Here is a 12743-nt window from a genome sequence, read left to right as displayed (position 1 = left end):
CCTAAGCTCCCATGCATCAAAGAAGACACATAGCTTTAGACTGTTAAGAGGTGGATTAGAGCTGATTTGGACTAATAGCTACAAAGTGGTATGAAGAAGGGACTCTGCACCTAAGCACTGCTGGATGCAGATGGTAAATTGTTCCTTTCACCAGCAGGACCTTTGAGCTTTACCTGGGATCTGGATTCATTGATCACCTGCTTGAGATCAGACAGTGTCCCACATGTATTTTTTTGGATGAGACAACCATTCACAAAGGAACAATACACCTCTGTCAGAAAACATGAGATTCATGTGTTTCCAAAGCTCTGAAGCAACTTTCAGAAGTTAATGCAGCCACTTCCAAGGAAAACTCAGGACTGCCTCCTCTGCGGCACAGCTTTGGTTGTGCAAAACAGCAAAACCCATTTTCTGAGCTCTGAGCATCAATTGGCTCATCCTCCCACACATCCGTGCTGCACTCTTCCATTTGGCAGACTATGAATCCCATTGGTCACAATGCAGAATTTCCCTGCCTTGCAACATGTGTGCAAGCCAGAGTTGTGAACACGGGTCTCTGGTAGGTGCATAATATATCCAACTGAAGTGGAAAAAGGTCCAATGTTGAGAAGGGGAATATGGGAGAGCAGTAAAGTTCATTGATTCAGCTGCCTCTACAGAAGGATCTGTCAGTCGTTACACCATCCTATGAAGTCAAAGAAGGGGCCCCCTTTGAATGGGTTGAGGTCTGTCCTTCAGCCCTTGTGCAAGGGAGGCAGAATATTGGTTAAACTGCCGCTCCTGAAATGCACTGCAGCCTTGCTTTTGTGCCTTGCAGGTGTCAGAATGAGAAGAGCAGGAACTGATAATACAAGTGAAAAAAGGCACAGTACAGATAGGGACATGGGCTGGGAATGTTCTGGAAACCGAAGCTAAGCCTGTAAAGTTTCCAATTAATTCAAACTCTTTTTTCAATTGATGTGGTAACTTGTTTCCCCACTATAACTCAGTTTGGATTTTCCTAAACTTGACAGTGTGGCTTATGTGGTCACAGATTTTATACACCACTATAAGTGTACACATTTAATGCCCCAGCAATCAAACAGGGCTCTGCTGAGAATAAGCACAGCAGTGAGCTGTGTTGCTGATGGCATGTGCTAGTGCACTGAGTGCCTGTGTTGTGTGCTGCAGAAATAAAAGGGACCAGGGGGCAAACTGGAGATCTGTGGGACACAAACAGCATATGGAAACTGCTGCATCAAGGTAGCTTGACTTTGATGTGTGCTCCTTGTATAATTAACATGTTAGCGAGCTGACAGGAAAATGGAGAGTAGGGAGATGGAATGACTCAAAAAAACATAATGACATAATTTATATCATGGAGAGTGGAACTCAATCATGGACTGAATAGCCAGAAGGGCCCAAGGCACTGAATGCAGCCCAGGAAGCCTGGAAAAGGCAATGCCAGAAGGGACAACTCATCAACACTGGGCAGCCTCTGAGCAGAGGGTGCTGGTGCTGGAAGCACAGCCTTTGCCCTACTTGTGCTGTCTAGGCTGGGGCCAAGGCAGGGACATTGGGGCTGTTCAGGGCAGAAGTGGGAGGATGAGGCTGGCACCTGGTGATGCTTTGTTCACAAGAGAGAGGTGCCTTGGAGCATTTCTGTCCATGGAGGCACACGATGGTTGCTTGGGCAGTGCCATAGCACTGTGCACATCCCATCCCTGTAGCTACCATGCCTGCCCGTACCCATTTTGGGACATGTCCTGCCCTATTTGGTCTCAGCTGCACCTGGGAACAAGTATCCCCTGCCCTTCTAACTAATACTGTGTGCCCATAGTCATTATTAGAAGTAGATCCTGATGCTTGCCAGAAATAAAAGCAATTACAAGCTTCAGGCTGGCACCTTTCTGTCTACCTCCTGCAAATATTTTAATCAGGATTTTGTTACCCAATGCTTTTGGTAATCAGTTGTTCAGTAGTATTTTTCCATTGCTAACATGTAGCTGCAGATTATGAAGTCCAAATCTCCCAGTTCAGTGCCCAGAGGGGCAGATCTGAGTGATGCTCTTAGTTCTGGTCCCTGTTCCAGGAGCTCCTTGCAGATTTTTTGTGGCTGCCTGTGCTAGAAGATGTGATGCATGTGGGGCTATTCTAGACTTTTTTTCCATTTTGCACAGCACTGGCATCAAGGACTTTGTCTTTTCAAGACTTTCTTGCTTTTCTATGCACACATATAAGCACTCTTTCTGCAGTGTGCTACGAGCACAAGTTTCACACAACATTTTCATTTAGCAGGCTCTGGCTGGAAATGTTTTTGGCCAGCGATTAATGGATATGCAGTCAGTGGCAGGGAGTTTTATATGCATATTTTTAACATAGCTTTCTACTCATTCTGCAGCAGGGAAGTTTTCTTTGTCTTCTGACTTGTAGCAGTCCATCTCTGTTCTCTACCTATCTCTGTCAGTAGTAACCCCACGAGGGGAACCACTGGTGCGTCCTTCAAATAGTGAAACATTTCTGGAGGCTCTTCTCTGGTTCTGCTCCAGCTTTCTCTGAGCCCTTGGTATTTTAAAGAAGTGTTGGATTTAGCCATACAGTCATGGATCAACTTTTAGTCTCATCCTTGGGTGAATCAGACCCTCTTCTCACACACTGATCTTTTGTTGTTAAACATCTCATTGACGCTAATTAGTCTGTGCTTTTCTTTGCCGTGCAAGGTCCAAGATAGGTGTTATCTACCACTGATGATGTTTTTTTGTAACCATGAAGCAGAATTTGCTTTCCAGAACATACACAAGGAGGGTGAAAGGGGGGGGGTGGGGGGGTTGGCTGTTGTGTGACTTCCCTGGCCAGTGTGGATGCTGGCAGGGAATCTGGGAATGTAGCCTTGTGCCTACCTACAGCAAAGTGGTACCTTCTGTAACAAACATGCAAAGTGCAGCCTTATTCTGGCTTGTGATGCCAACTGCCAGGTGCAGCAGCTGCTATGATGTGGGACACCAAATGTGGTCCTGCAGAAATATCAGACTCATCCTCCCTATGTGGATGTGACATGATGGATGGCAGCTCTGCCCACTCATAACAATAATTCTCAGCTTGCTTACTCCTCTTGGAAAGCATAGATTTTACATCTCTCACCTCTCCCATACAAAGAATTGCATTAAAAAAATAATAATCCTGCAGATTCCCAAGAAGATGTGAATAACATAGCTTGGCAGTAAAGTGCTTCAGTAAATGAAAACTCAGAGAAATCTTGCCAACTCCAGAGTTATTTCTAACTTAGTTTCCATCATAACATGGAAAAGGTCTCATGAAGACAGCTCCTAACAGGAGCTAAGCTCCACAGGCACTGGCTGCCAGCAGTGACAGTGGGTCACTGGGCATCCATGGTGCCTTGTGCAAGTACAGTGTGTGGAGCAGAGGAGAAACGGGCTGCAGACACAGCAGGTGGGATGGAGCAGCAGGACCAAGTCAAGGAGATTTTCAGTCTTCCCAAATACTTATGCATCTCTCCCATGTTTTTATGTGATTAGCTTTTCTCTCTCTTACCAGGAAGCCACAAAGCCTGCATAATTTTGAAGCACTCCTGGGATGGCAAAGGGAAGAGAAAGCTTTGGAAATCCTTAGAGGACTACCGGAGCTGTGATGGGTGGTATATTTATTCTAATGATTTTATATTTGCTTAAGAAAAGCTACTTTTCCTCAGAAAGGCCACAAAAGGATCTAATAGTGATAGAAGTCCAAGGTGTCTGTACAGCTTCCAAACGCTTTCCTAATAATCCCTAATGGGCAGCGTGTGCTTTCCAGGCTCTCATTAACTTCACTGGGATAGGAAATGCAATAAAATTATAATTTTAAGTCTTTTAGTTCATTAAAATGGAGCAGCTTTCAGTTCATTTCAGAATTTCAGGGTGCAGTAGAGACCCCAAAACAAGATACTTCAAAGTACAGCTGCTTTAAAAGCTGCTGGGGAAACAAAGACGCTATTCATATCATCTAATGGTGACACTTATCTGCACTGAGTCAATTTATTCTTCCTCCTGATATCCTGGCTCTGAAACTCATGGGTCTTATATTTGTCTCCTCATACAGTATGTGGTCGGTAATTAACAACTTAGGTATGTTTGAGGCATGATTTAAAACAAAACAGTTTTTGTGAAAGCAGCCTGAAAGCAGCCTGCTGTCTGCGCGTATCGATCTTATTTCACCATGTCCCACATGAAGGTTCAGTTATCTTTGATTGATGCTGCTGGGCTCTGTTTACTTTGCTGTGCATGGGTGGCTGATAGTGCTTTGCTTGAACAGCAGGCTTTACTTCCTCCTTTGGCTGGAGTCCTCACGTAAGGCTTCTCAGTGCAAACTCAGTGGCTAAAAAGGACATTAGCAAACGCTGTGCTGGTAGTTGTGCAGTCAGGGAACAAAACTAGACTTGTTCCCAGTGCACAGGGAGATGCAGCCTCTGTCAGCCTCAGGGTGAGCCCCTGCTACAGCAACTTCTCTGCAGCAAAGCAAGATACCCACATGAACGGGCAAAATGGACTGACCAGTCCTGACTTTCAGTTGACTACAGTAAGCTGCTTGTAGTGGATGCAGAGGCCAAGAATTACTCATGAAAATAATTCCACAATGAGTTTTTAATAAGCAGTAACTATAGGAAAACTGTAAGCTGTTCAAACCACTCAGAAAAAGGGCCTTATGACATGCTATCGAACTCAGCTTCTGCCCAGGGCTTCATTTCATGCCTTGATTACTGTAATTTCCAGCTCTGGGAATTTGATGACTCCAAACATGCACAAAGAAAGGGAAAGCTTTTTGAAGCTGTTTTCTGAAAGTGCTCTTTTGCTCCAGCTTAGCTGTTACCATCCTTCCAGGCTTTGTCCTCATCACTAGGTGCTACATATGCATGTGCCATAGTGATGTACCTGGGAGCAGGCCTTCCTTCACACTGACAATGGAGGGGAAAGTCCCATCTGGTAGACTGGTGATGATACCTTCTTCTGTTTGCTAAGCAAGGCTGTATGAACCAGCTGTTGCTTGTCACCATGTTCCCCTTCACATCCCACTGCATAGCTACCTACTGCATGTGGAGAGAGCTGTATTGCCCCAAAAGCCCTGCCGTTTTCTTGGGAAACCTTGTAATACCCCGTTGGACTTCTGGGGCAATGTGACTCTTACACTACCATTTATCTTGGTCAACACCTAAGGGTGTGTTTAGAGTAGGTGAAAAGCTGTTTTAACTTGCATGGGGAAAAACCCTATCTGGGCCAACTAATGGGGAAAGCTAACCTTGAAGTTACCTCACACCAGCAGTAAAACAGCTAGAGGCTGAGTGAAAACTGAAGTATTCTTGTTAAGAGTGTCTAAATCCATCTGCCAGACCTGTACACCATCTCAGACGTTGGAGTATCCTGAGATTTAGCTTCGAGTGCCCCCTTTCTCCTCTTAAATGTCATATAATCTATACAAGACAAGAGGTTCTATTATGAGGGTAGTTTGACCTGCTGCATTAAAACGCAGATTGTAGCTGAGGAATTTCTGCATGAAGCCTATAACCTCTGGCTGAACTGGAGTGTGCCTTTCAGAAAGGAATCCAGGCTGTTGCTGAAAGACCCTTCGGCCCACACAGTCCACATCCGCTGGAGGTATGCTGCTGAAGTACTCAGCTCTACTCTTTGTGTGTTTAGAAACAGAAGCCACCAGAGATACTTTGGGATGGATTTCTATGGAGGACTTCAGTTTACACAGTGTCTGTTACCTGCATAAGATCTGCATGTGCTGGTGCTTCCAGAACAGCCTTCTGTTGCTTCCTAAACACGTATGTACATATGGCACTATTGGTAGGAGAAGGTTCATATGAATGAACCATCATATCATGGGCAACAGGATCAACAGATACATGTCAAAACACAGGTAGACGTGTATTTCTCTGCCTTGTCTCTGGACTTGCCTGAAACATGCATGATCATACCAAATCGCAGAGACCTTTATCTGGAAGTAAGCGCGTTCATAGGGAGGGCACTGGGTTGGTGCTCCTCTCCCACCCCACCCCGAGCAGAGGTTTGAGCTGCAATCTCTTGAAGATGCCCTAACCACAGGATTTCCAGGGTCAGCTCCTGTAACTTCTGATTAAGTATTCGTGGGCCAGAAAGTGTTAGGAATTCCCCTAAAATTCAACTATTTTATATAATAATATAGAGCTATTTAACCGACAGAAGATGTTGCTTGGTACAGAACACTCAGGTTACTGCAGTGAACCTAGCCCTACTCCCAACCTGAATTTGAACCAAATTCCAGCTAGTATCTTTCATCATGTTTCTGATGTCCAGATTAAAGAGCAATTAACGGCTTACTTTTAACCTCATGTAAGTACCTGGCCTGTGGTTCTCCAATTGCTTTAATCTGACAAATCCAAGTCAGAGTTCTGTGTCCTCCAGACCCAAACGATAGTGAGTGCAAACTCAGTGCTCCCTTTGTAGATCTTGTGGTGAACTGACCTGAACACAGCAGATGTTTCCCAGCCAGACTGGTTCTCCACAAATAATGAAGAGCAGAGGTGAAGGAAGGGAATGCCAGGGGTGAGGAGGAGAGGGGAATGGAGGAGCTTCTAGGAACAGTGAAGACAGAAATTTCTTTGGTCCATAGCACTGCTGAAGGCATGCTTGCAGTTGCAGCTGAAGAGATACTTTAGCTTTTGTTTTAACTGGATTAACATGCACTCTGCAGCACAGCATGAGAATTGGGCTACACATGAGTCGCACGATCTCAGCCTTCTTAAATCATTTTCTGGAAAGGGGATGAATAATCCTTCACTCTTCTTTTGAAGAGAACTAGAAGAATTTTGACATGCTTATGGAAAATAACCAAAATTTGAGGCACTGTTTTTTAGTACCCTACTGCTGCAAGTAGGACAGATTTTGAAGAATTTTCATTGATCTCTTCTGTTGCTTTCCTGTGCCTGCTGGCCTTGGCCTCACCTGGCACTGTACCAAATTAGCCTATGCTGCGACTGACAGGTGAACACCTACTGCTTTATTTCTCCTCTCCTCTCCTCTCCTCTCCTCTCCTCTCCTCTCCTCTCCCACCTGCCTTCAGTTAATATCACTGACCTGTAAAAGATGTTTCTGAAAATGTAATATCTGTGTGTATGAGGGTTTGGAGATGGGTAGAAAGAGACTTTGTGTAGTGAAATTCAGATAGATTTGGTGAAACCTCAGATTTTCTGCAGTTTTTCTGACCTTCTCCAAAACCTTTCAGCTGAAGTGGAAAAGGATGGATAACCTGCCTGTAGTTCAGATGTACCTTGCTTTGTGATTCATTTTCATAAAAGAGAGGAGTAGTTCCTTCAAAAGCCCTTTCAGGCTATGGCAGAGACAAGTATTTGTAGCTGTTATGGAGCTATTCTCCTAAATGCTCTGAAGGGCTCTAGGTACACTTTTATCGGAGCTGGGGCATAACTCATCCTTCCCCACCATCCAAATCCATGCTGTAAATCTGCAGCGACAGGAGGATGTGGTTAAACTTTCAGGCATTTGATCTAATATCTTGCTACAAACAAAAGGCGTGCTCACACTGTTGCCCTCACTTGTGAGACTCCTCTGGTTCTGGCTTGTCAGACAGCCTGGTGAGCTGATGCAATGTGCCATCTGCTAGGGAGCCAACTCAGCAGAAGGAATTGATTAGTCTTCTGCTGGGCTGCTGAGCTGAACTGGTCCCACTGTGACCTGGCAGGTGATGCCAGCAGGGCAAGAGAAGGTGTAGGAGGCCTGGTGCTGGGACAGTCCTCCCATCCTGTGGGTACTCAGACAAAAGCAACCCCTTCCCCACATTTTCTTTTCCCAATTTATCCCTAAAGATGTGCTGGAAACAACAGCCATACAAGTGTAGCCAGGTCACTAAGAGGAAACTCTTGAGCAAGGTAGCCAGTGGGGCTCAAGAGGGTGCTTTGCAAACCTAAGTCATATAAGGTGCTGTGAATGTGTGGTCCAGTAACTTCTGTAGGAATTAACTTTCTTGTGAAAATTCAGTGGAAGTTCTGATTTTTGACCAGCTAGTTACATTTCCTCTTTCAAGACCATATTTTTAGATCTCTGCACATCATTCAGATTCCAGCATTAAGGCACTTGATTCTTAAATTATTTTTTTTACTCTACCCCAGTGAGATGAACTTTCCTGTTAGTCAACCCTCACCCCAAAATCAATTCATTTTCTTGATAAAATCAGCAAACCAACTACATCCAATGCTAGCAATATCTGAGTTTTATTAGGTCACCAAAAGTAGTGAATAATAGAGAGCTGGGCTTAGTTGAGCCCACATGCTGAGCTTCACTCCAGAGGCAGTCTGTGCAGCACAGCTATAAATCCCTGGACATAGCACAGCAGTGCTAATGGACCTGCAGCTCCAGTGCCGCTACAGGCAATAATATCTGTAATAACAGCTAACAAAGATACAACCAACCAAACTCTTTAGGGTTCAGCGACTGCTCCCAGGGTTGGAGCAGAGCTCATTCATTTTCTTCTCTTCATTCCACTAGAGCAGCTCCAAACCATGACAGCACATGGGGATAATTGAAGAGAAAGTGCTCAACCCTGACTGCCCAATCTTCTCATAAAACAATCCCAGGATTGTTCCGGGGACCGTTGGCACAACAAACCTTGCACTGCAAATTTTGCTCCATAATTAGCAAGCAGTTGCTGTCATGCCTGTCAAATGGGTTTATGTGACGAAGTGAATAGAACAACAATTGACTGTCTTCCCTTGCAAGCAAGGAGAAGAAACCGCTTTGAGTGAAGCTGACAATTATGTAAAAGGAACTAAATGAATTTGGCTTATAGTTCACACTTACCCCTCACAGATGGAAGGCAGGACCTCTGAGGCCTGTTTCTGAGTTCTTGTCCCTTTGTACCTGACTAGTCGCTGGCTAAGTGCCTAATGAGACTCAGAGGAAACAAAAGTAGAGAGAACAAGTGCCGAGGGCTTTTTATTGTCTTTCTTGTCCTTTATAGAGCAGGGGATTACCATGTGGTTCTGTATAACGCGTCCAAGTTCAAAATCTGATCTTATCACCCAAAGATGATGACAGACACAACTGTGCTTTCAGAACAACACAGAGAGTAGTGATACCATGACTAGGACAACAAAGGTAGACAGAAAACTGAAGAAGTTTCAAAAATTTGAAGTATTCCATTGAAATATATGCCTTTCTGGGCTATCTCTATACAAGGCAATCATGTTAGGTGCTTCCTACTCTGGTGCAGGAGGAGTTTACATCTCTATAAGGCTAAGTACATGGCCAGTCCTAGGACATAGGGAGAAAAAATGATTCTGTAAAACCAGAGTATGGGATTGGGCCCTGAGTCAGCAGACATTCAAGACTAGAGATAATTCAGGTCTCTGCATATGGGATCTTATCAGCTACTGCACGCTGACTTTTCTTCCTAGCAGTCCTCATGATCACATGAAGAACATCCCATTTCCTCATGGCCCTCCTGGCTCACTTGCTGCTCAGTTTGCAGCAGTATGCTTCTCCTTTGTGAAGGTTCTTCTACTTTATCATTAAAATGTCACTCAATTTGATGCCACATAGATAGAAAATATCTGAGTAAGGGTAGGATGGAACTCTACCAGTGCTAAATTTATGTTTTCCTCCTAGATTCAATGAGAGCTGTTGCACAGAGCCTCAGATCCTACCTACCAGTCAAATAGACTGGCAGGATATAAGCATATTCTGCAAAATTAGGACTTCATATATCCATGACCAAGTAATCTTACTCCCTCCTTATGAACCCTCCATTCTGCATGCCTCTGTATGTTGACATGCTAAAGTTAACCAGAACCAATCCACAGTCTGCGTCAGTAAAACCCCAAAGCAGATCTTCCTCCCATCCCACACTCACCAAACCTGTAAGACTTTGAAATACCTGGTATAAAAAGCTAGCAAAATTCAGGCCCAAATATCTGGGCAAAATCCAGATGCTTGTGGTACAAAATTCAGTTGTCTGTTCCAGCTCTACCTCTGACACTGTGATGTGACTTTTTTCTAGCTGTAAAACTAGCTTTTTATAAGTTGCAATGTTAAAAGCTGGCTGTAGATTTTGGAACTAAAACTGGCTTTTTTTTAGGTTTTCTTTTTTTTTTTTTTTTAAACTGCAAAGGGATAGAGAACAGAGGATTGTACTTGAGAAATATTTTCATGTAGTGGAAAAAAAACTGCTGGCAGACCTGAGTGATTCTGTTCTGCAGCTTTACAGAAGTGTTTACCAGAAACTTTCATAAAAGAAAAACCCAAGAGGACCTGGGGAAAGGGGGCTACAAATGGTGTTTGTCTTTCTTGCTTGCGATAGCTAATGTACAACAGCTCCCCTGCGGCAGCAATACAGCAAAGACAAGACATTATTTTTGTCATAAAATAAATTCAGTGAGTAGTTCAGGACTGACCCATTACATTTCCTTCATGATAAAATGAAAGCGCTTTTATTTTCCTTGTTCACTTTGACTTCATTAATAGGTATTGGCTACCTTCAAGCAAAAAGAACAGCTTTAACACTAAAGTTGAGCCAGAGGGTCTCGCTAAACTCACTGGAGAATAGAACGTGACACACTGTTTACTTTCTCTTCCAAATGCATTATTTATATGAACGTTGTAGTAATTACATGATTATACAGAAGTTAATGCACAACAATAAACCAAAGGATCATCAAAGAAATGCTAATTACAGGGAATGGTTTTTGTTTAAATTGTGGATTCACATTTCTTTTTCCCTTTTCCTTCAGGGCTACAAGAAGAGCAGATTTGCAAACCTAATAAAAGATTCTGCAAATGTCAAATATTTGAGTACAGGAAAGGAAATGAAATCCATCTTCCCATCTCTCTGTCACTCTTCTATCTCCCTTAAAATACAAACAGCTTCAGAAAACTGACTTCTTTGTTTCACCTTTCTGGTCTGGCCTAATTTGTGATGTGCAATGTAACAAGAGTGACTGCATGGCTCTAGCATAGAGGCCAAGGGCCCAATGCCCATCTGGGTTTCTTCTCAATCTTAGCAAGGAAAGTGAAGGGCTTGAGGAGGACTGGGTGGATCCTTTAGGTTAACAGTTGGTTGTGCAGATGGTGTTGGCAAGGGAGGTTTGCTGCTTAGGACCATGGCAGTCTCTGACAATTGAGAACAGTGAATGAGAGAAGGGATACACCTGACCAACTGAGGTAAAATGTCTTTGCCAACAGGCAGGCAAACCTGGAGAGAAGAGATTTAAACTAGGAATGACAGGAAAGGGAAATAATCCGCAAACAAGTGAGGAAGTGGTAGACCTGGATGTCAAGGAAAGGGGGGTGTGGACAGAAGAGACTTCAAAGCCAACAAAAAAGTGAGGTAGAATTCCACCCCAAGTATATGCTCACAGATAAGATAGAGAAGTCCACGAGAGCTGGTTGTTTTAGAAGAATTGTCTCTTTCAGACTCAAGAACGGTCAATGCCAATGTACAAAACATCAAAGGCAAAAGGAGGCCTGCACAGATGAAGAAGGTGCTTCTGAAAAAACTCAGACATAAAAAGATGTCACACAAGTGGAAGTGAAGCCAATTAACCCGGAGCAGATGTAGTGTGCAAATGTAGTATTAGGAAAGCAAAGCCTTTTTGGTGTTGAGACTGGTGAGGGAGTTGCATCTGCTACAGTTATATTAGCAACAAAATGAAGGGTAGGGAAAATATGGATTCATTGCTGAATAGGATCTTGTGACAAAAGACATGGAAAAAAAAACGGAAGTACTTAATGCCGACTTCTTATCAAACTTTACTGACAATATCCTCTAAAATTCCAGCTCTCTGATACCGGGCAGAAAGTCTGGAGCAAATACGACTTGCCTCAGTGGAACTGGATCAGATTAGGGAACACATACACAAATCCATGGGGCTTGATAGGATACATCCACAAGGGTTGAGGGAGATGGTTGATTGTAAGGCTACTGTCCGTAATCTCCGAAAGATCACAAAAATTGAGAGTGGTTCCTGAGGACTGCAAGAAAGGAAGAAAGACTAAGAGCAGTACAGTTCGGTTGGTCTCATTTCTATCCCTGGGAAGATGATGGAATAACTAAAAGTGAATAGAATTACTAGACATTTCCAGAACAAGAAGGTGATAGGGAACAGTTAGTATAGCTTTATGAAGGTGAAATCATTCCTGACTTTCTAAAATCAAATTGCTAGCTTAGCAAACAAGGGGAGATAATCAGGCAGTGTTTATGTTAACATTAGCAAAACTTTCAGCCCCGGTTTCTATACGTCCTTATTAGAGAAAATGAAGAAGAATGGGCTAGATGAATGGAAAATGAGGTGGGGTGAAAGCTGGCTGAACTTCTTGGCTCAGAACGTGAAGTCCAACAGAATAAAGTTCAGTTCATGGCTAGTTACTGCAGTGTGCCACAAAGGTCTATAATGTGATCACTGTTTAACATCTTCATTTATGGCCTGGACAACAGGGCATAATGTCCCTTCTGCAGGTTTGCAGATGATGGAGAACTGGGAGGAGTGGCTGGTGTACAAGATAGTTTTGTTGCCATTAAGGAGACTGTGACAGGCTGAAGAAATGGGCTGATGAGGTGCTTGTGAAGTTTAACAAGAAGTGCCACGTCCTGCACCTGAAGAGAAGAACTCCATGCACCAGGAATAAAGTAAAATGAACGGCAGGAGAAAAGGCTCTGAGAGGAAGGCTTTGTGTACCCCAGGGCCTTCGCAGGAGCTTTCATGGAACTCATGTTATGATCAA

This window comes from Lagopus muta, chromosome 7 (genome assembly GCF_023343835.1).
Source record: "Lagopus muta isolate bLagMut1 chromosome 7, bLagMut1 primary, whole genome shotgun sequence".
Lineage (NCBI taxonomy): Eukaryota > Metazoa > Chordata > Aves > Galliformes > Phasianidae > Lagopus > Lagopus muta.
The sequence above is the reverse complement of the archived record's forward strand: the minus strand, read 5'-3'. Positions refer to the sequence as shown.